Below are 25,026 nucleotides of genomic sequence, written 5' to 3'. Positions count from 1 at the left end.
GAGTGTCTGTTCTTTGAAATCAAAAGCACAACAGAAACAGGTTTCCGCTTAAACATTTGCAAAGAAAAACATCCTTTAATGAATTTTAATGAGGTTTGGTATAAATTATATCTTTGATAACCTATATGATACAGCACAAATTTAGAGTCAGTCATATATCACCTTGAATCAGAGAGTTACTGTTTACCTACTATGTGATCCTAAACAAATCAATGCTAAGTTTTAGTTCCCTTGTTTGTGAAGCATTTACATGAGATCCAGCCAGTAGTGTACTGGAACTGGCTTGCACCCCTTCATAAGAGCCAGTTGTTAAAACTTTAGAGATCTTATGAGCTGATTGTTAAACACAGCCGTCATTAAAATTAAATGATACAAACTTTAAATTATGTTAAAAGCAAAAATAATGCTGAACCGGTCACGTCCTAATTATTTGGCTACATCGTACAATATGTCTATTTTGTCTGTATGGTGAAATACCATATAATGATGTGCTGTTGCATACCTCTTCCCAACTCTGTGTTCAGTGCATTTACATTGGTACTTTGAAATCTGCATGATAGTATTTATACCACAGAAATTGGTATTATTTTATTTTTTTGATTTATTTATGAAAAATACTGATTTATTGTTTTGATGGTTGTCTAGATGTAACAGAGTGATAGAAAAATACCAATAAAGCAGATTAAACTTAAAAGTTTGTTGGGTCTGTTGCTTGTTATTGTTAGTAACTCAGAAGTTGATGAAATATTGTAAACTACAGGCATACCTCGTTTTATTGCACTTCATTTTATTGAGCTTCACAGATACTGTGTTTTTTACAAATTGAAGCTTTGTGGTGACCCTGAATCCAGTAATTTTATTGGCACTATTTTTTTCCAGTAACATTTGCTCACTTCATGTCTCTGTGTCACATCTTGATAATTTTTGTGATATTTTGAACTTTTTCATTATTATGTTTGAATTACTGCAATTTCATGATAAAACTTTAATGGATGAAGAGTTACTTCTCATGGATGAGCAAAGACAGTGGTTTCTTGAGATGGAATCTACTCCCGGTGAAGATGCTATGAATTTTGTTGAAATGACAGAAAAAAAGGGGGGGAGGTTTAGAATATTACATAAACATAGTTGATAAAAAACAGTGGCAAGGTTTGGGAAGATTGACTCCAATTTTGAAAGTCCTCCTGTGGGTAAAATGCATCATATGCTACAGAAGAATCATTTGTTAAAGGAAGGGTCAATTAATGCAGCAAACTTCATTGTTGTCTTCTTATTTTAAGGATTGTCTGAGCCTGGGTGGCTCAGTCGGTTAAGCATTGGACTTTGCCTCAGGTCATGATCTCAGGGTTGGTGGGTTTGAGCCCTGTGTCAGGTTCTGTGCTGACAACTCAGAACCTGGAGCCTGCTTCTGATTCTGTGTCTCCCTCTCTCTCTCTGTCCCTCCCCCACTCACGCTCTGTCTCTCAAAAATAAACAAACATTAAAAAAAAAAGAATTGTCTAAGCTGGCTGGGAGGTGGTGGTTGGGCAGCCAGCAGGGTGTGGTGGAAGCCACTGCTTCCTGGCTGCATTCCTGGCCAATGATACCCCCAGAGAGGGCAACCTCTTGGCACTCATTGGGCACACCAACAGCCTCACCAAGCCTGCATTCCTCGCCATGGCCATCACTTCCAACCTAGGGGTGGTGGCCCCTCCAAGAAGCTAGTGATCAAAAATTTCTGAGACAGACCTAAATTGCCTGATAGCTGCGCTCAGAATACCTGGCAGAAGCATCATGAGGTAGTGAAAGCCATACAGCGTGATACCTCCATCAGATGCAACCTGGAAGAGCTCTACCAGGATGTTGAAAATACCTGTTCTCAGAAAGTTTCTTCAACACTCTACAAACAGCTGCTCCAGGTCTGTGAAGATCATGTCCAAGCACAGATCCTTCAGTTTAGAGAAGCCAAGATGGTGTTTTATTTTTAAAGAAGATTAACGTGTGCTGGCAAGATCATTGCAGACAAATGATCATTATCAGAAGTATTTTTCTGTTTTTGGATTGCATTTTTGTATTTCTGAGTTCCCCACTTCCTTCTGTCTGGAATATGGGGTTGGAACTTTTTAGAAAGCAGATCATTAGTGATAAAAATGCATCTGAGTAAAAGTATTGATGGAAATTTGCTATTAATTTAATGAGAAAGGAACATTGAAGCAGTGGATTGAAATTTACTGAGAACTCAGCTGAGTATGCTCTCTGACCTTCAGGTATATTAAGATCCATTTGAAAGTTTTGGCTTGGCAGAAACTAACTGTTTATATGATGCAGAAAGCCACAGATTAATGCAAGAAAGAGAGGTTCCAGAATATCTTAACCATGTCAGTAAGTGTTTAGAGGAAGATGGAGACCAAGTAATCCTGTATTTAGACCACAGCACACAGAAACCACTGATTGCTTATGTGGAGAAACAGCTATTAGGAGTACATTTAACAGCAATTCTGCAGAAAGGGCTTGACCACCTGCTTGATGAGAACAGAGTGCCTGACCTCATTCAGATGTACCAGCTGTTCAGCCACATGAAGGGCGGGCAGCAAATCCTGCTGCCGCACTGGAGCAAGTACATTCAGACTTTTGGGACAACAGTTGTCATCAGTCCCGAAAAAGACATAGACCTAGACATAGACAGGAACTGATGGATTTTACGGATCTGATGGGCAATGTGATAGAAGTGTGTTTTCAGAGAAATGAGAAGTTCTTCAACTTGATGAAGGACTCCTTTGAAACATTTATCAATAAGAGGCCAAATAAGCCTGCAGAATTGATAGCAAAGCTTGTTGGTTCAAAATTAAGAGTGAGTGTTAAAGAAGCAGTAGATGAAGAGCTGGAGAGGATTCTTAACAAGGTCATGATAATATTCAGGTTCATTCAAATGCGTTGAAGCATTTTATGAAAAAGATTCAGCAAAAAAGACTCCTTGTGGGGAAGAGTGCCTCAGTAGATGCTGAAAAATCTATGTTGTCAAAACTAAAGCATGAGCGTGATGCTGCTTTCACCAGCAAGCTAGAAGGCATATTCAAGGACATGGAGGTCTCCAAGGACCTCATGGTTCATTTCAAGCAGTATGTGCACAATAAAAATGACCCATGCTCTATAGGTCTAACAGTGAATGTACTTGTGGTAGGATCCTGGGAAATACGCTCATCTATGGAAGTGCATTTAACTCCAGAAATGGTTAAACTTCAGGAAATATTTAAGACATTTTATCTCGGAAAACACAATGGTTGAAAACTTCAGTGACAAACTAAATTGGGGCACTTTTCTTTAAAGTTTATTTATTTATTTTGAGAGAGAAAACATGAGTGGAGGAGGAGCAGAAAGAGAATCCCGAGCAGGCTCCCTATTGTCAGCACAGAACCCAACGTGGGGCTTGATCTCACAACCTGAGTCAAAACCAAGAGTCGGACGCATAACCAGCTGAGCCACCTAGACACCCCAGGTCATGCTGTTTTAAAAGCAGAGTTTAAGGAAGAAAAGGAGTTCCGTGTGTCCCTCTTCCACATGCTGGTGGTCCTCATGTTCCATGAAGGGGATCCATTCACCCTTGAAGAAATAAAAAAAATGTCCACAGGGTTAGAAGACAGTGAACTGAGAAGAGCTTTAGAGTCCTTGGCCTGTGGCAAAGCACAGGTTCTGGTTAAAAGTCCCAAAAGGAAGGAGGTGAAAGATGGGGACGCATTCATGTTCACTGGGGAGTTCAGGGTTTTTCTAATAAAGATCAACCAGATCCAGATGAAGGAGACCATTGAAGGACAAGTCAGCACCACTTGAGAGAGTGTTTCAGGACAGACAGTATCAGGGTGATGCTGCTATTGTCAGAATAATGAAGATAAGAAAGACTTTTTTAAAACATTTTTTTAATGTTTATTTATATTTGAGAGACAGAAAGACAGAGCACAAGTGCGGGGGGGGGGGGGGGGGGCAGAGAGAGAAGGAGACACAGAATCCAAAGCAGGCTCCAGGCTCTGAGCTGTCCACACAGAGCCTGACACGGAGCTTGAACCCGCAAACTGCAAGATCATGACTTGAGCTGAAGTCAGATGCTCAACTGACTGAGCCAACCAGGCACCTCAAGAAAGACTCTTAGTCATAATCTTCTGGGTTCTGAATTGTATAATCAGCTGAAATTTCCAGTAAAGCCTGGAGATAGGAAAAAGAATTGAATCTCTTACAGAGGCTGTATGGAGAGAGACAAAGACAATTCTAATCAGGACCACTGCATGGCCTGATGTGTTGGCCAGCTGTTTTCTCTCAGTGAGACACTAGAATATAACTTCAGAGCAGTGAAGCACTTTTGTGCTTTTTCCAGGACTTCTGATATTGAACGTGCATGGAGACTTTTGGATTAGAAAGAAGAGATGATTCTTGGATCACTCTTCACAAAGCTTAAGGGTTTGCAAATGGCACATGTGCCTTTCCCTCCAGTTCTTCCTCTTACTCTTTTTGGCGTTTAAATAGTTTCTGTTGCTCTGTGCAGAATGAATTTGAGATTGGACAAGAAAATATTGGTTAAAAGAGGTTCCTTTGTAAGGTGTCGCTCTTGTGGCAGAACACTGAAGGTTTGGTTTGGCATGTGTGTGTGATTATGAATGTATAGTTAAAAGACCCTCCATGGGCTGCAGAGATGACTGGATAATTAAAGTCTTGATATTGTGAAGCAGAGGTTATTTTGTCAAAAGATGAAGAGAATTTTGTTGGCATCTGATTTCACATTGTGTGTGTATGGGTGAGGTTGAACACAGGATAATGATGATGTCTTGATTTCAGCTCAGGTCATGATCTCGTGGTTTATGGTATTGAGCCCCATGGTGGGCTCTGCACGGACAGCAGGGAGCCTGCTTGGGATTCTCTCTCTCCCTCTCTGCCCCTGCCCCTCCCCCCGATCATGTGTGCGTGCTCTCTCTTTCTCTCTCTCTCTCTCTCTCTCTCTCTCTCAAAATAAATAAGCATTTAAAAAAAAACTTTAAATCTCCTATAAAACTTTTTACAATGGTTATAAAACAGTTAACAATAGCCATCCCTGTTCATGGCTGTTAAAACAAACTAAACTTTATTAGAGCAACAGTACAAATGCTGCAGTTAAAAAATTCAAATAGCAGTTACCACAGTGCAAAAAACAGGGGCTGCTAGATGCAATCTTAGAAGACTGAACACAGACACACTCTTCACAAACCCCTTAACAGAAAATTCGCAAACAGCTCGGAGAAAGTCAGAGATGCTCATGGGTTCACCGCAGCAAGTACAACACAACCCAGGGCTCTCTCAGTAGACATGAGAAATCTCACCATGAAACCTCACTCGAAACAGTCAGTCATAAGAGTTTAAAGCATATGGAAGATAAAGGAAATAAAGGGATGTCAGTATTTAGTTTTCATAAGTGATTAGCCAGGTTTTGACACTATTTCTTCTTAATGCTTGCCAACGAAGGGCTCTTGTTTCCAACCTAAGTGTCCATCAACTAAGAGAACCTGCCTTCAGGATTTTGTTGGCACCTGATTTCATGTTGTGTGTGTATAGGTGAGGCTGAGCACAGATGATGAAGTTAGTACTTTAACTGTAACAAAGAGACTTTTCTAGAAACATTTAAAAGTACTTTATATTTTACATAAAAGCATGTTTCATTTTTGATTAAAAGCTACCAAACGAATTTTGATCCAGGTATCCATGTTTAAAGTAGTGTTTTCTGGGATGTACCACCTATGTAATTTGATTTTGTGCTAAATTATTAAAAGTTTTCTCCCTTTTTTGATTTTACCTTCCCCAGCTCCCAAATTTATTACCAGCCTCTGCCTATGGGTCCTGTCCCCATGCTTTAATAAAATCACCTTTTTTGCACCAGAAAAAAAAAAAGTTTCTCCCTTTTTGAAACATGTGTGTTTAAAATATGACATCTTACGGGTTTCAGTATGGAAATCCTCACCCTTTAAGTATTGTCATCATTTCTATATGTGTAAATTTTCATTTGCAAGTTCTGTAATATGTGGTCTATAAAAGACTAAATAGATTTCTACCTCTTAAATTTTACATTTATTGTCTCTAGAAAATCTCTCTAGAGAGTGTTAATATTGTAATTGAATATATAAACTTACTCTGAATAAAATTAGTTTAATTGGCCTAAAAAAAAATTTGCCTGAGCATCCCAACCTTCAGCAACTACCATCCTGATCAGTCAGCAACCGTCAACACTGAGGCAAGATCCTGTATCGGCAAAAGATACCATTTGCTGAAAGCTCAACTTATGTTTAACATTTTTTAGCATATATTTTTAAATTAATTTATTTATCTTAGAGAGAGAGCGCACAAGTGGGGGAAGGGCAGAGAGAGAGAGAGAGAGAGAGAGAGTCACAGAATCCGAAGCAGGATCCAGGCTCTAGGCTCTGAGCTGAGCCAAAGTTGGACGCTTAACTGACTAAGCCACCCAGGTTCCCCAGCATATAAAGTACTTTAAAAATGTTTATTTATTTTAAGAGAGACAGAAGGAGCGTGAGCAGGGGCGGGGTGGGGAGAGAGAGAAGGAGAATGAAAATCTCAAGCAGGCTCCATGCTCAGCTCAGAGCCCAATGCATGGCTCGATCTCAACATCCATGAGATCATGACCTGAGCCAAAATCGAGTCAGACGCTTAACTAATTGAGCCACCTAGGTGCCCCATAAAGTATTTTTTAATTAAGATGTATGTATATTGGGTTTTTTAAAGACATTATGCTATTGCACATTTAGTGGACTACAGTGTAGTGTAAACATAACTTTTTAAATTTTTTAATGTTTATTCTAGAGAAAGCGCACTTGCGAGAGTGGGGGAGGGGCAGAGAGGGAGACAGAATCCAAAGCAGGCTCTAGGCTCTGTGCAGACATCTGAACTTGAACTCATGAGCAGAAAGATCATGACCTGAGCCGAAGTCAGACACTTATTTGACTGAGCCTCCCAGGTACCCCTAAACATAACTTTTGTATACACTGGGAAAGCAAAACATTCATTTGACTCACTTTTTTGCAGTATTTGTTTTATTGCAGTGGTCTGGATCCAAACCATCAATATCTCCAAGGTATGCATGTATTATCTAATTCAGCAAAGAAGTTGCTGATATCATTGATGAACGAATGAGGTTATGACATACATCATTGTTGTTTCACTTTCCTTTTATTCTTTAAATGAAAATGTCAAATAACATTTAGATTGGAATTACACTTCATCAGTTGCAACCCTCGGTTGGCTTCTCATGAGTTTGGCGAAATCAGAAGAGCATTCTGTGAGAGTAAGCTGGCTTTATGAAATTTACAATAAAGACTATTGTATATTTTATTATAATTTTTAAATTATTTCCTATAGCCTTCAGTATTTATAACAAACACACATTTCATGCACACACACACACACACACACACACCCAAGGGCTGATTGTTAAACATTCAGCAGAACACCTCTGTGTTGCACAGAACGGCATTCATTAAATACTCCTTTCTCCTCTCCTTTTCTCCCCTTTGGCCTTTTTAAAGAAAATAAAAATATCTACCCTACTTAATGTAATCAGGGTTGGTGAAAGAAAAAACTCTTAACACTGGCTTCAACTTCAAGGCTGTTATATTCTTTAGTATTGTCACTTTCATCCTTATATTAAAAACAGATCTTAGTTAAAAAGGACAAATGAAGATTTGAGGGAATAGTGTATTCTTTTGAATTCCATTGCTGGGAGCTCTCATGTCTAAAAATACCAATACTCAATTCTGTTTCAAAGAGGGACATTATAGGCATAACAAATATAATGTTTATTAAATATTGGAAAGCTCCTTGTCAAATTTTTCTGGAAAATGTTTTTCCAAGAAATAGGAGTAATTTAAATTTTTCCTTTTATTTTGAAACTTTTTGTTCTTTTTTCCCCTTTGTCCCCAATCCAGTTTAATAAGGAAATGATCTTATTTTTAAAAAACAACAACACATTTTGACACTGGTTACAGTCACAAGCTGATTTTCTTTCATTCCAAAGATATATTATGGATTCTTTAACAGCATTATATTTTCTGTCATTTTGATTTTTCTTCTCATTTTTAATCTAGAATAAAACATTTTTTAAAGCTCCTGTTTGACAGGGTTTTTTTTTCTTACGCATTCAGAGTATACTCACTTCCCCTACCTTCATCTATATTAAATAAAAGAAAAGCCAGCTGTATTTCTGTGGTGCATAGCTGATTGCTTTCCAGCTCCCAAAGGAGAGGAACTAATTGCGAAACATAGAGAAAATGAAACAGTGAGATACCTTTCTATGTGGATTTAATAGTTACTAATCAGGGAAAAGTAAGCCTTTACACGTTCTAATCCTATTACTTCCAGAAGAATAACATAGAGTAATAGTGTTTCCTTCTCACGTATGTTTGCAAATATATACAGGAAGGATTGAATTATGTTGGCATCTTTATAGAAAACCAAGTGACCATACATATGCCGACCTCTTTCTGTGCTCTGTGTTATACTCCACAGGGTTTATCCTTATGCCCATGTAACGCTTGTTTTCATTACTATTGCTTCATAGTAAGTCTTGAAATTGGACAGTGTAAATCTTCAGTTTTTTTCTTCATTTTCAAAATTGTTTGGCTATTCTAGGTTTATTGCATTTCCAAATAAATTTTAAAATCCTGTCAAATTTTGTAAAAACAAACAAAACCCCAAAGAGACCCTGCTGGGATTTTGATTGGGACTGCATTAAACCCACAGATCATTTTGGTGAGAATTGACACATTAACAATGTTGAACATTGTAGTTCATGAACATGTAGTATTTCTCCACTTATTTAAGTCTTGTTTACTTTGTCTTTTTTAACGTTTTTAGTTTTCCAAATAGTTTCTGTTTTCCACACTTTTATGTACAGATCTTGCACATATTTTGCTCAGTCTGTCCCTAAGCATTTCATACTTTCGATGCTATCATAGATGATACTGTTCTAGAATAATTATTGCTAGAATGTTGAAATACAATTAAATTTTGTATATTGTCCTTATAATCCAAAACCTCGTTAACTTATTAGTAATAGCACTGCTTTTGTAGATTTCTCAGGATATAGTACATACACATTATGTTGTCTGTGATTAAAAACTATTATTTTTTTATTTCTGATCCGTATGCCTATATTTTTTATAATTGTTAACCTACAAGTTACAGGCATACCTTATTCATTTATGTATTTTTTGTCTGATATTAGTAACTTCCTTAATTTGAGATCATTATGACCAAATTTTCATGCTGTTAGTAAATAGAGGAACTCTTTGATATAGCTTTTCTAATAAGCCCTGTCATTCAAAAGATGTCTTTCATATCAGTACCTAATAAATAATACTTGGAATGGAATGTATTAGAAAATGTAAGTTTCTAATTTTTACAGAAAACTGAAGCTATTTCTTTGAAGCTTCTTTTAATCCATATCTTTTATCTGCCACTGTTTAAAAATTTAAGACATATTTTATATTAGTAGATTTACTTTGTAAGGAAAGCAAGATTTACTTATAAAACAGCCAAACCTGCTGATAGCATTTTGAAATTTTGTGTATTCTTCCATAATATTATAGTTATTGTATTGATGTACAATAACATTGTACAACAATGTATTGATGTTTTATACATTTCCTAGAAAATTAAATATAGGTTACTTTCAGAGGTAGAATAATTTAAATGAACCAATAGTTCAATTTGCAGTGGCAGACCCTCTTTCCTGTAAAATAGAAAAAGCAGATGGCAGTAATCACTGAAATAAATTTCATCAGCATGTCTATAATTTTAAATGTATAAGGGTTGTTGAGCTCATCTTTCATATAGACTGTTGAAATTTGTTTCCATCATGGAGGAAGGAGAAAGGAAGAGTTAATGTCTAAGGGGAATAAATGTGTCGCCCATAAGTCTGGGGATATGAGCTGGGATCCTTATAAATATAGAAACCAATGTAATGATAGTATCGTCTGTGACACTTAGTAATGGAAAAAGAGGAAGGAGATAGCATGAGTATGAGAGAAAATAAGATTGAACCTTCAAGTGAAAGTTGAATGTTTATTGTATTAATTAATACTTACTTACAGACTTGAATGCTAACCTTGGCTGGCGGAAGATGCAGTGGATGGAAAAGGAACTTTGGTTATAAATAAGATCAGAAGAAACGTGACAAAATAAAGGATAGTAGTTAGGTTAGATGACTGAATTTTTTAAAGGATTATTTAGTCTCACTCTGTCATGTAAATTATATGGCTAAATTTGGTGGTTCATTTGGCATGGTTTCATTGTAGATGTTAAAATTATTTGGATAGGAAGTTTGCCATAAAGCATTAGATAATATTGGTATCTCCCTATTCTTACCTTTATCTTTTCTGAGAGCTTACCCTTGAACACACATGTGCTCGCGCTCTCTCTCAAAATAAATAAATAAACATTAAAAAAATAGGAAAGAAAAAAAGCCCAGGATAATTATGTAGAAAGGACACTGTGTTAGTAGTGGAATCTGAATTTGAATCGTAACTCAGCCACTTGGTTGACTTTCGGCAAATCACTTTGAGCCTAGCTTTGCTCTGTACAAAATGGTAATGGCATTCTGGAAATTCAGGACTCTAGCATAATGTAGATACTCAACAAATCATAGTTACAACTCTTTTGGAAAAAAGAAAAAAAGAATAATTAGAAAGTACTTGTTAAGGTAATCATCTTTATAAAGTCAGTGCTGAAAATACTAGAATTGTCACTTCAGTGGCATTGCTAATGAATAATCCAAGAGGAACTAATTTTCCTCTTTTTTGGTAGTAATGTAATATTTTATCACTTAATTATATATCATCTTGTACTGTTATCAGTGTGATGTAGGTCTATAAAATCAACATACTGTATTTTGGCTGAGAGTAGGAAATGTCTTCCACTTTTAGTGTAGTCTTAGCACAGTGCTAAATGTACATTCCTATAAATGTTTGACACATGGGTGAATATGTATTTTAAGTTGCACTTTATTTCTTCAGCTTTCACAACTATTGTTCTTATAGTTCTCTTACAGTACTGTTTCCCACCACTGAAACCTGTATGTCCTCAAACATGTCTAACTTTCGTTAGAGCCTTTGCATTTTCTATTACACTTGTCCTCACGTTTTTGCCAGGCTAGCTCCTCCTTGGCATTCAGATTTCAACTCAAATGCCACCTCTTCACAGACATGTTCTCAAACCACTCATTCTAATGTCACCTTCCCTGCACTTGTTTCAGTGTCGTATTACCTGGTTTCATTTTCTTCATAGCCATTAAAACAATCTGAAAGTACCTTAGTTTATTTAATGTCTTGTTTATCCTTCCTATAGAATATGAGTTCCATAAGGAGAGTAGAGCCCTGGGTCCTACTGTGTCTTATACTGTATAAATGACCCCTTGTGGAAAAGTTAGCATCATTTACTTTGATTAATAGTTTCTTTGCCTGTGTCCAATATGTTTGTTTTATTTCTGCTAATTGACATGTCTATGAGAGCTCATTTCTATTCTCTCTAGTTTTGTGTATGTTTGAAATTTTCCACAGTATCATGTTTTATAAAGGATGAGACTGCTTTATATTGCAGAAAAGTACTTACTGATGTGGAACCAAAGTCTGCCTGTATTCTTCTCTTTTCTTATATTTTAAAATAACTTTGTAACAGTGGGTTCTTCTCCTTCAAAATTTTTCATGTCTCCTTTTTTAAAAAACAAGCAAACATTTTTTGTTTTCTCTTCCTCTCTCTTCCCCTTCTCTCTCCCCATTACTCTCCTGCACCTAGTAATTTACTCCAAAAGCCCAGTGTACAGTATTGGAACCTGAATGGGATGAGGAAGGCACCTGCATGGGTGGGAGTGGGTCACTGCAGTCATGTTGGTTACACACAGAGGCTTGATGAAATAACTAAATATGTTGAAGGTAATAAGAGCCAGTCTTCTTTTAGGGGAGGAAATTACAGATATGGAGAAGGATGAAGCTAGAATGAACTGTATGGTGTTGGGCTGGCATTGGAGATATTACGATGAGCTCATAGTTTTCAACATACATAGGCTGATGTCGTACATGGGTATGTATGCATACATGCATTAGTTTTGTGTACTAAGAGGGAATGGGAATCAAAACTCCAATAACAATGAGCACACTGAGTATCCAGATGTTAGTTTCTAAATATAATTAGTTCACATGATTTGAAACATGTAACACATGATTTGAAAACATGAGTTTGTTCCAATACAATTACTGTATTAGGGAACAGATAGACCCCAACATGAATTTTGTGTTTATTTATGTGTAGTTTCACCCTTAAGAAACAGTAGGTAAACTCAGAATATTATACCCAACTAAACCAAGCTCTGTGGAAAGACACAAAAAACACACATGTGCACACCTCAAACATTTACCATTTACCTTATTTTACCACTTGTGTTATGTGCCATACCCATTCACATCTGGTATAAACTTTCCCTGATTTTATATGGCTAGCCCTCTTCACAATAATTCATAAACGCCTTTCAGACAACCATTTCTACAAGCAAACTTAAGATCTTTTTAAGGTACAGTGCCATGTTTACTGTGGTATATGTGTATTTCTTAGTTAACATATGTAAAACTATGTTACTGTTTTTATTAGGTTTTTTTTCAAAAATGTTTATTTATTTCCTTAGCATGAGAGGGACAGAGAGAGAGGAAAGAGAGAATCCCAAGCAGGCTTCACGCGGTCAGTGCAGAGCCAGACTGGGGCTCAGTCTCACGAACTGTGAGATCATGACCTGAGCCAAAATCAAGAGTTGGACGCTCAACTGACTGAGCCACCTAGCGCCCCTAAAAAGTATTTTTTTAAATAAAAGTATTCTGTATCCCAGAATTTAAGAATGAAATCAACAAATTCTAGGCAAAAGAGGGAATTCCAAAATTCTTATTCCAAATGAGCTTACTCTTAGGATTGGAAATTAAGATGTAAACATCTGGATACTTAAATAACTACATCAGTTTAAATAAAGGGTTTGAATAACATGATACACAAAATCAAAAGAGTTGTGCTAAGGTAGTAAACGAACAACTGCTGAAATATTATTTATATTTATATTATATTTAATTATATTATCTGTATTGCTAAGCTTTTTATTTATTTACTTAGAGAGCAAGTGGGGGAAGGGCAGAGAGAGAGAGGGAGAGAGAGAGAATCCCAAGCAGGCTCTGCGCTGCTAGCGTGGAGCCTGACACAGGCCTGGATTTCATGAACCGTGAGATCATGACCTGAACTGAAATCCAGAGTCAAGACGATTAACCACCTGAGCCACCCAGGTGCCCCTATTTTGCTGAATTTTAATAGCCAGTTCTGAACTTACTAAATTATATGTTTCATTTTAATGTTTTAAAACTAATGCACTAACCAAAAATATTGCATCAGGGCATGATTTAATAGTTGCCTAAATTATACCTTTTGCAGAATCTTAATAAAGAAATACTATGTTTGGGGCGCCTGGGTGGCACAGTCGGTTAAGCGTCCGACTTCAGCCGGGTCACGATCTCGCGGTCCGTGAGTTCGAGCCCCGCGTCAGGCTCTGGGCTGATGGCTCAGAGCCTGGAGCCTGTTTCCGATTCTGTGTCTCCCTCTCTCTCTGCCCCTCCCCCGTTCATGCTCTGTCTCTGTCCCCCAAAAAATAAATAAACGTTGAAAAAAAAAATTAAAAAAAAAAAAAGAAATATTGTGTTTATAGAAACTTAAAGAATGTATCTTCTCCAGTACATGTTTTTAGTGTATCACCAAAAATTGTTCTTGTATTTCCCCATTAAAATAAAATATGGCAATTTCATAAGCTGAGACATATTAGAAAATCTGTTTTTTATTCAAGCAAATAGCCAACATTGTATAATTTCTTCTTTTTATTTCTTCAAGCCATCAGCAATGTTTTTTACGTGTTTTCCAGTAGTATATGATGAAAAATAATTGTGTTTTTGTTTCCATATATTTTCTGTGCATCATTCTAGCATTTTTCTTTCCATGGCAGAAGGAATCCATTTCCTCAGTGGTATGTGGCTCTTTGTAGCTATGAAGAAGTTACAAAAGCAGTTTCTAAACATTTTTCATTATGCTTTCTAAAATTTTATCAAATACTTGGAATATCTTTGGACTTTAAGTCATTGCTGACAAATTCATAAAGGTTTATCTCCATGTTTTAGATACTTAGTTGTTAAATGCCCTGTTAATCTTGATAGCTTCATACTGTCATTAGCTAGAAAGTACGCATCACAATAAATACGTAAGGCAGATTTTGTTGTTGATGATAATGGATGTATTTCAGATAGCCTTATTACTATTTTTTGAATTTCATTAGTCAAATTTGTCAGATCTGGATTAGATCATTTCTAATTTTGCTTCAAAGTGTGACTGATTGTGACCTTATATTAGGAATGTAAGTGCTTGCTCCACTTTTTTCATGTTGTTTGCTTATGATTATGTTGTTAAGATATTCTGTTGATGGCTTTGCTTTTTTTTTTTTTTGCAGTGCTGTTTTTTGATATATCAATTAGGTTTTTCAGTAGAAAATATATATAGATTGTGTAAAAATGCAAAATATACAAAAGTGTATAGTGAAAGTCTTCCTTCCATCTGTTTTCCCTCGCTATGTGGCTGGGTGTCCCTAAGGCATTACTGCACAAGTTTCTTAGAATTTTTTTCATTTGTTTTACACAATATTTTGCAACTTATTTTCTTTTTTTATTAAAAAAATTTTTTTACATTTATTTTTGAGAGAAAGAATGTGAGCAGGGGAGGGACAGAGAGATTGGGGGACACAGAATCTGAAGCAGGCTCCAGGGTCTGAGCTGCAGCACAGAGCCAACGTGGGGCTCAAACTCACAGACTGTGAGATCATGGCCTGAACTATGAGATCATGACCTGAGCTGAAGTCGGACACTTATCCGACTGAGCTACCCAGGGGCCCATATTTTGGAGATTATTCTGTAAGTATTCCAACCGCTCCTTTGTTTAAAAAAATGCTTCGTGGTATTACATTATACAAGTTTCCTGTTATTTATTTAGTCTTACTATAATGGGCAGTTAGGCTCTTTTCAGTCTTTTGATATTACAAACAATGCTATAATGACTATTTTACATATGTTGTTTTATACTTGTGTAGGTATCTCTAGGATAATTTGCTAGAAATGAAAATTGCTAAATTGCCATCCATAGAGTTGTTTTTTAATGCTCTTAACAGGAATGTATGGGTGCTTCTTTCCTTCACTCCTTCATTAACACATACTGGCAGAGTTTGTCTTTGCTCACTAGGTATATAAAGAATGGGTTAATTATCAGAGGGACACCTGGATGGCTCTGTTGGTTAAGCATTCAACTCTTGATTTTGGCTCAGGTCACGATCTCATGTCATGGGTTTGAGCCCTGCATTGGGCTCTACGCTGACAGCCTGGGGTCTACTTGGGCTTCTCACTCCCTCTCTCTGCCCCTCTTCAGCTCTTCTGTCTCTCTTCCTCTCTCTCTCTCTCTCTCTCTCTCAAATAAATAAGCTTAAAAAAATTATTAGAGAAGCTCTTCATATGTTAAGGGAATTAGGTCTTTGTTATATGAGTTATGTATACTTTTGTCCAATTTGTGGTTTAGGTTTTGACTTGTGATGATGTTTGTATCATTTAGAAAATGATTCTGTTTTTATGTAGTTGCATTTATAGAACTTTTATGATTTGAGACACTTAAAACTTCTGTATTTTCTTCTAGCATTTCTGTAGTTTCACTTTTTATGGTTACTCTTTGATCTATTTAGAATTTATTTTGGTATAAGGTGTGAAGGAGAGATCCAACTTCTTTCTTTCTTTCCCAGTTGGTAATTCACTTTATTTGATTGAATGCTAGCAGGAATATTTTCAGTCTGCTTATGCATTTTGTGAGGGTAATTTGACATTTTATAACATAGTCCACAAACTTTTTTACTAAGGTACTTACTAAACCTCAGCATGGACTTGAATGAATGAACCAGGATTTTTTTGTTTGTTTGTTTTTGTTTTTATTTTTGTTGTTGTTGTTGAATTCTCTGTGTTGTAGAATTCCCACTTTTCTCTTAGAATACCTCACATACTGAAAGTAAACATGACTGTCAGACAGACTATGGACCAAGTAAGGGTACTAACTATTTATTTGCAGTTTACATATTAGTAAAGCTTAATTTTTGTTTGAAAAAAATGTACAAATAGATAATCTAATATTTTCTTGCCCACCCCATGTGATTACTTTGCACAATTTCAGTCATCCCACTTTAGAGACCAGTGATCTAAGCTATGATTATTGTAAGTTCTAAAAAGGGGTATTTAGCATAAATGTGCTTTTAAAAAAAATACATTTTTGTGAGTGACTATTTTTTTCTGTTAAATGTTGTAATGGGAATCTGTGTCATTAACATGACATTGGTCATGCTTCTATTCTAGGTTTTTAACATAGGCATCTCTAAGATGAGCTTTATACCTGGGAATATCGTAGGTATTTTGAACTCTAAAATTATTTCAGTGATAACAGAATGCATTGTAGAGAAACAGCTTTCAGGGAGATTTTTAACTAGCCAAAGAATGTGCAGTCTATGGAAAGATAGGCAAACAACTGGACACCACAGTATACTCAAGATAATAGATAAATAGATCACTGCATTGGTATAGTCCTTTCTCTTTCCATTGCTTTATTGCTTCTGTCTAGGAATAGTGGAAAGAATTAGACCTTGTACAAGCACTCAGCTGGTAAGTAGCAGAGCTAGGATTTGAACCTAGGCAGTCTGGCCTCAAAACCATTTTTTTTGCAGCCACAATGTATATAATCCATCAAATTCTAAATGATCTTTACATTTGCATCAGCTCCAGCTAGTCTAATCTCCTAACATATACTGTGCTGATTTCATTATTCAGTTCCAGGTCCTTTTGCAAAGTGTGTCTCTTATTTTTTAATCTCTCTCTCTCTCTCTCTTTTTAGTGTTTATTCATCTATTTTGAGAGAGAGAGAGTGCACAAGAGCGAGAGGGGAAGGGGCAGAGAGAGAGAGAATCCTGAGCAGGCCCGCTGTCAGCGCAGAGCCCAGTGTGGGGCTCGAACTCACAAAAACCGTGAGATAGTGACCTGAGCCGAAATCCAGAGCTGGATTAGCCTAACCAACTGAGCCACCCAGGCATCCCTATATCTCTTCTATTCTCTGTAACTTCTAGATTTTTCCTCAACTTCAAAAATTCGGATCAAGTGCCACCTGATACTGCTTTCAAATGTATGCCCCCTTTTCCGAACTTTTAATGTAAAATAGTACTGCGGGTTTTACCATTTCATCATTTTTTTAATGGCGTTATCATATAATCTTCAAGGAGATAATAAACCCTTGAAATCTAAAAGAAAATAGAAAAAAATGAGAAAACAAAATATCCCTGAGGTACAGAGAGTTTAACTCACTGTGGTTGTATAGCTTTACCATTGATGGAAGTGAGAGAACTTAAATTTTCTGTCTCCACGTTCACAGTCCTTGTCATCATGCCCTTCTGCCTGTATTTAGTAGGTTGCAATTTAATATTTTTATCTTAATATCTGGGAAGATTGCATTTGTTGGTACTGTAGACATATCCTAATGCTATGAGATCAATAAGGCAAAAATTTGAATTTCGAGAAAACGTTATATAGGTATATAACAGATGTTTTCTGTACAACTTGGTGCTAATGGAAAGGAATGAAATTAAAATTTGGAGGAATGAGGATAGTTTCGGTAAATTGTATTACTTTTCTGATGTCATTAAGGAAAGGAACACTGGCATGTGTTGGGTATGTTTTAATTGTCAAATATAATTCTAAGTAAGAGGTAAACTTTTACGTTTGTGGCTCAGGCTTGAGATGTAAACTTAAAGGAATGGGATATAATTTCAAAAAAATTTTAAAGAAGTTGTCATTGTAGTTATAAGTGAATTACGTTAAATATTTCTAGCAGTTTTTTAAAACCTTTCAGTGAAATTGTAATTCGAAAGTAAATTGTGGTAAATAAGGCTTACATGGGTTAAAACTACAAAAACATTTGTTCCAGAGGGAGGAAGTGCTTTCAGGGGGAAAAAAATCATCAATAAGTAAGGTTTTATTTTGTGTTCTTACATTACATGTTTATATTCTTTTGCCCTTTATTTCTTATTTTGGAGTGAAAAAAAATTGAAACAGTGAGCAGTGAACTACAAATTTATTATTTCATAATTCCCTTTAACAGAAGTTTTATTCATAACCCTGTTTAATACAGGTTTTATTTGTTATCAAATAAATTTGCCTCCAAAAATGGTGACCAAAGAGTCATAGTTTTTGAGGCTGAAGCTACAATTGCTCAACTCAAAAGGGAAAAAAAGCAAATTTTATTTTTTTATTTTTTGGTATTTATTTATCTATTTATCTATGTATCTTTCTATCTGTTTATTTTGAGAGAGAGAAAGCACCAGCAGGGGCAGAGAGAGAGGAGAGAGCAAGAATTCTAAGCAGTCTCCTTCCTTACTGTCAGTGCAGAGCCCGATGTGGGGCTCGAACTCACCAATTGTGAGATCATGACCTGAGCCAAAGTCGGACACTTAACTGACAGAGCCACCCAGGCACCCCAAAAAAGCAAATTTTAAGGAATTTCTCTTGTTCCTTCTCTTGGTCCTTCCATTCCTCATTTAACCAAATTCTTGTTAGAAACTACAAATCAGGAGCGCCTGGGTGGCCCAGTGGGTTGGGCAAGCAACTTCAGCTCAGGTCATGATCTCACAGCTTAGGTTCCAGCCCCACCTTGGGCTCTGTGCTGACAGCTCGGAGCCTGGAGCCTGCTTCGGATTCTGTCTCCCTCTCTCTGCCCCTCCCCTGCTCACATACTGTCTCTCTCTGTCTCTATCAAAAATAAATATTTTTTTAAAAATTAAAAAAAAAGAAACTACGAATCAGTTTTTGGGTTTAAGAGAAAGAAGGGAATCTTACTAATTGAGTTCCAAACAGATAATTTCTCTGTTATTTTTCAAAAAAGAAAGAAATTTTTGTATCTTTGTATTAAACTTTGAAATACAGCATTAAAAAAATTGAATTGCTGACAGTTTTAAAGCAGTATAAGTAGAAGAGCTTTAATAATTAGAAAAGGCTCCCACCCACTCACTTCACTCATTCAAATTCAATAGGAGATTGAATTTAGATATCATAGGGATGACTGGTTAGAAAATAATTGAAATTTTGTTCATTAAATGGTAATGGGAATTAATTGTAGTTTTCAAGAGAAAATGGACTGTTCAAAGATGGATCTAAGGGTGCATGGATGACTCGGTTGGTTGAGCATCCAACCATAGCTCAGGTCACGATCTCACAGTTCGTGGATTTGAGCCCCGCGTCAGGCTGTGTGCTGACAGCTTAGAGCCTGGAGACTGCTTTGGATTCTGTGTCTCCCTCTCTCTCTCCCCCTCCCCCTCTCATGCTCTGTCTCTCTCTGCCTCTCAAAAATAAATAAAAAACATTAAAAAAATTTTTTTAAAGATTTAGTCATTTTCATAGTGTAAGAGTTGTAAAAATATGTAAAATGGTAATTCTTGTAGTGCATTTGTTTGTTGCAGATTTCTATAGAATATTACCTAGGTATAAGTTGCCTGTAGGCTTCTCATTGTATATAGTATTTGGTGATCTTTTAATATAATAATTTCCAAATAGTCATAGGAGATAGTGAACTAGAAAAATTGGTATGTGTCTGGCATTGTTATGGTTCTCCCCTTCTTTTCAGGAAATATAGGCATTTGGGTTATGATAAAATTTGATTTGGGTTAATTCCTTACTTGTGATTAGTACTTTTATATTCACCAACTCATTGAGAACATTAAGACAGGTTATTGTAACAGTTAAAAGTTTAGGCCTGAGACCTGGGCTCTAATCCTAGCTCTGCCACTAACTTCCTTTGTGTCCATGGACAGTTTCCTTCTTTAGCCTTATTTCTCCATTTTAAAACTGAGAATAAAAATGTTACCTGCCCTGTGGTTGTAAATGTTAAGAGAGATAATCCACACAGCTTATTATAGAACATAGTAAGTATTCAGTAATTGCTAGCTATAATTTGGTTCTCTTTTAAATGTTTTTCAAAGTTCCCTTTCAAAACTGTAAATATTCCATAATCTTTGACTTTTTCTTAAGAGTCAGATTTATGAATAAAAAATGCAAAGGTAAAATTGTTCTAGCATGGCTTAAAGTAGCAAAAGTTTGAAAAAATAATGTAAATTCCAAGTAATATGAAAACAAAATAAATTCCAGAACATTCACATGAGAGAACACTATCAAGCCCTTAAAATCATGATATTAAGAGGATATATAGTAATGTTATGTACTCTTAACAGAATGTTACATAAAAATATAAACTTTGCACACATAGATAATGATCCCAATTCTGTACAGCACATGCACATACATATCTGTTCATGGAGAAGATATTTCAAAATAGTGGCTGGGATAGTGATGAATGGTAAGAGTACTGATGATCTTTCGTAACAAAGACTAAGTAATTACTCTTACCACAAGAAACTTTTATTTTTTTAATTTTTATTTAAACTTAATGAGTGGGGGGGCGCCTGGGTGGCGCAGTCGGTTAAGCGTCCGACTTCAGCCAGGTCACGATCTCGCGGTCCGTGAGTTCGAGCCCCGCGTCAGGCTCTGGGCTGATGGCTCGGAGCCTGGAGCCTGCTTCCGATTCTGTGTCTCCCTCTCTCTCTGCCCCTCCCCTGTTCATGCTCTGTCTCTCTCTGTCCCAAAAATAAATAAACGTTGAAAAAAAAAATTTAAACTTAATGAGTGGAGGTATGGCCTAAAATTCAGTTTTGCTGTGGAGTTTAGTTTGAATGCTTTGTAAACACTGGAGACGTACATTATGTCCTGTTCATAGCTTTCTAGGAGGATCTGCTTCATCCGTAGAAGATTTATAGGGCTGCTTCTGGACTTTATGTGCCAGAAATAAATGGTCAGAATTGATGCTTCTGTGTGAAACCCTCAAGCCCCATAAGTCTGTTAAACCTTTTTGGGGAATGCACCTGAATTAAGATCCAGGACGTGATTAAGATTACATTTATGCAGTTCTTCAGGACTTCGAGAAGGCAGAACATGTAGAGGGTTTTGTGTAACAAAATCATCAGGTATTTTAGTCTGCAGGACTTATGTATGCTACCCTTTAACAAAGTTAAATAGAAACTATTAAATGTGAGTCTGAGGAGCACATAAACTTTGGTATAAGAATTAAAGGCTTCTTATTCTACTAAATCTATTCCAGCTTTTTTTTTTTTAATTTTTTTTTCAACGTTTATTTATTTTTGGGACAGAGAGAGACAGAGCATGAACGGGGGAGGGGCAGAGAGAGAGGGAGACACAGAATCGGAAGCAGGCTCCAGGCTCTGAGCCATCAGCCCAGAGCTTGACGCGGGGCTCGAACTCACGGACCGTGAGATCGTGACCTGGCTGAAGTCGGACGCTTAACCGACTGCGCCACCCAGGCGCCCCCATTCCAGCTTACTTAGATACTTCAGATTCCTTCCTTTAGTAACTAGAGCCATTTCTCAGTGTTCTTTAGGCTCTAAGCTGTTGTTGGTAATGTTTCTCAGGATCTTTCCCAAATAAAAGGACTTTACTTCTCTTTATGTGAATAAAAATTCTACCACTAAAGATTTCAATAAGTTCAGAAAAAAAGCAATGCTTTTCACTGGCTAACATTCAATAAGTTCAGTCAGTTGCAGTCCGCTTGCACTAATTTGTTCCAGGCATCCTGGAACAGGAAAGACTTGCTCTTGTATGCCCTTCTCTTCAGAAATTTTAGCATTCTGGAAGTAGTGAGTCTTAATTTTCTTTAAGGGAAATAAATCAATTTAAGTATTTTTTTAAAAAATGCAGATGTGTCCTAGGATTTTATGTCTAGTTTCAGGAGGAATTCCTTATAGTTGATCTGTGAACTTATGGTTAAGAATGCCAGTTTTTAGGGTGTCTTTGATTTTCTTTTGTGTCTATTTTTATGTCTTGGGAACTCTTTGAATAGTGTTTTTCCTTTTATAAAGGAGAATTCCCACCCTGTTCCTTCTTAGAAATATTGTATTATTTATATTTGAATACTTATTTTCCTTAATTTGATGCTTTTTAAATGTTAAACCTAAGGTCTGATTTCTTTGTGAAAGAGTCAGTGAGGTGCTAATGCATATTCAGAGTTAAACACTGAGGATGTGGAGTTGTAACCCTGTAACAAAAAGCATATCCTTCTGTCTCTCAAAGGAGCATATCATTACTTTGACAATTGACAAAGCAAAGGTAGGATTAAACACCTCTTACTCTCAAATTAAGTGAAATATTTATTGAAATAATTATGATCTCTCCTAGTATTTATTGAATAACAAGTATTTTGCCTACACCAGGCCGCTTGGAGAAATATAGGAGCCAAGGCGTGTACCAAGTTTAGCGACCTTGGCATAAGACACAGAAGAGAGCTGAAAGATGTTTAGATGAATTGAGTTTAAATAAGTCACCTGAAGAGAACTGCATTTATGCTAAGGAGTATGCATTTGTTTTAAGATCTAAATTGTATGATAAAGTTGCCTAAACATAGAATTTAAGCTTATACTGTCTTGTCTTCCCTAAACATGTGCTATGTTTCACCTGGTGACAGATATCCTAAATGTGGGTAGAACTTTTTCACCCCCTGAATTTATGATGTGTCCTATTTTAAGTGTACAAGTGCATCAGGCCATATTATTTCCCTCCTTACTCTTTTGCAAATCTCACAGTAAGCCCCTTCATGTGCCTCCTGTCTCTATCTTTAGCTTTATTTTAGATTACTTTCACTTGGTATGGTTCAGCAGTACTGGATATTTTTCTCAAGTCAGCCATGCTCTCAACACTCACATACTTCCTCCTGCCCCATAACCCTCAGTTCTTTCTTTATATCTCAGTTGAAGTGTCTTTTGTCAGGAAGACTTGCTTGACCACTATACACAGGCTTAGTTCCTGTTATGCCCCCTTAGCATCCTGTGCTTTCTTTTTTATTATATGCATTGCTCTTATAATTACTTGCTTAGTTATCTGTTTTCTCTCAAAGGGATTGTGTTAGCATTCTTGATCAGTGCATGCCTGGTCAATAGCACAGTGCCTGGCACATAACAGGTATTTTAGAAAATATTTGCTGTTGAATATATAATATTGATATTTAAGATTTGTTATTAGACTCATACATTAAGTAGCTTGAGAAATGGTATCACAATTAAATCATTCTTTTGTCTAGGTTTAAATTGTTTTTAATTTTTAAATTTGTTTGCCTTCAAACCTTAGACAATTTAATCTTTTTTTATGTTGAAATAATTTTAACCTTAAAAGTTGCAAGAATAGTACTTTATCTATGCTCTTTAGCCAGTTTTCTTCAGTGTTGACATCTCACTTAACCATAGCAGTTAGTAAAACCAGGAACTTAACATGTTGGTACAATATTATTTACTAAACTATAGACCTTATTAGAATTTTACCAGATTTTCTCTTTGTGTCTTTTTCTGTACAAGGATCCAAGATGAAATCCCACATCGCATTGAGTTACTTATCTGTTTATTCTCCTTCAATCTGTGACAATTCCTTAGTCATGACTTTGACACTTTGATGAATACCGGACTTTGATGAGTTTTTTGTACAATATCTTTTCATTTTTTTTTTGGTCTGATGTTTTTCCATTCGTAGATTCAGGTTATGCCTTTTTGTCAAGAATACCATAGAAACGATGTGCCCTTCACAATGCATTATTTCAGGTGGTACATGATGTTGATATGTCTTATTGGTAATGTTTACCTTGATTACTTGCTTAAAGGGTGTCTGCCTAGATTCTGCACTGTGAAGTTACTATTTTTCCCTTTGTATGGGCAAATATCTTCTTGCTCCTCAAATTTTTGTGTACTGATTAAGCATCCATAGGTTTATCTTAATCTGCATCAGTTAAATACTGTGGTGGTTTGCCTAATGGTGATTTTACATTGCTCTCATTCCTTCTTTTTTTTTTTTTTAATGATTGTTTATTTTTGAGAGACAGAAACAGAGCACAAGCATGGGAGGGGCAAAGAGAGAGGGAGACACAGAATCCAAAGCAGGCTCCAGGCTCTGAGCTGTCAGCACAGAGCCTGACGTGGGGCTCGAACTCACAAACTGCGAGATCATGACCTAAGCTAAAGTCGGACGCTTAACTGAGTGAACCACTCAGGCGCCCTTTTTAAGTCTTCTTTTAAAAAGTTTTATTTATTTATTTTGAGAGAGAAAGCATGTGTGTGCATGCACATATATGGGGATGGGCAAAGGGGGGGGGGAGAGAGAGAGAAAGAGAGAGAGAGAGAGAGAGAGAAAGAGAGAATTCCAAGCAGGCTCCATGCCATCAGTGCAGAGCCTGACACAGGGCTTGATCCCACAACCATAGGATCATGACCTGAGCTGAAATCAAGAGTCGAATGCTTAACCAACTGAGCCACCCGGGAGTCCCTCATTCCTTCTACTTTTACTAATTAGATTTCTTCTGTAAGGGAGAGCTGTCTTTTCCCCCACATTTATTTACTTATTCAGTTAATTATTTGTATCAATATGGACCTGTGGACAGTTGTTTTATTCTATGGATTATAATAACAATATTATCCTTTATTTTATTCCTTTGGACTTTGGAAGCTTCTTCAGGCTGGGGCTGGCTCTTATGTCATTTTGACATACCCCCATCCTTTTGTGAGAATTTATTTTCAGGTATTAAAGATATTCGAGGTTCATCTCATATTTTCCCTGCCCCAGCCCTGGAATCAATCTCTTTTCCTAAGAGCCCTGACTCCTTTTATTGGAGATGATATTTAAAAATCAAGGTCTGAGATCTAGGTGTGCTCATTGTTAGAGTAACGTTTTTCCTACATTCTGATAGTGGATAGAGCCAGGGTGTGTGTGTGTTAACCCTTGCATAAACACGCTATCTATTTCTGTGTTTCTTTATCTACATATATTTAACAACCATTAATTCAAA

General features: G+C 36.5%; 1 protein-coding gene and 1 pseudogene across 1 annotated transcript in view; both read left to right on the top strand.

The window, feature by feature from the left end:
• The window catches only part of XPR1 (xenotropic and polytropic retrovirus receptor 1), a 218,546-nt gene that overhangs the window by 93,961 nt on the left and 99,559 nt on the right, over positions 1–25,026 (top strand). The gene's annotated exons all lie outside the window — the stretch shown is intronic.
• Positions 1,715–4,861, top strand: LOC122476208 (annotated as a pseudogene).

This window comes from Prionailurus bengalensis, chromosome E4 (assembly GCF_016509475.1).
Source record: "Prionailurus bengalensis isolate Pbe53 chromosome E4, Fcat_Pben_1.1_paternal_pri, whole genome shotgun sequence".
NCBI classification, from domain to species: Eukaryota; Metazoa; Chordata; class Mammalia; order Carnivora; family Felidae; genus Prionailurus; species Prionailurus bengalensis.
The sequence above is the reverse complement of the archived record's forward strand: the minus strand, read 5'-3'. Positions and strand labels throughout refer to the sequence as shown.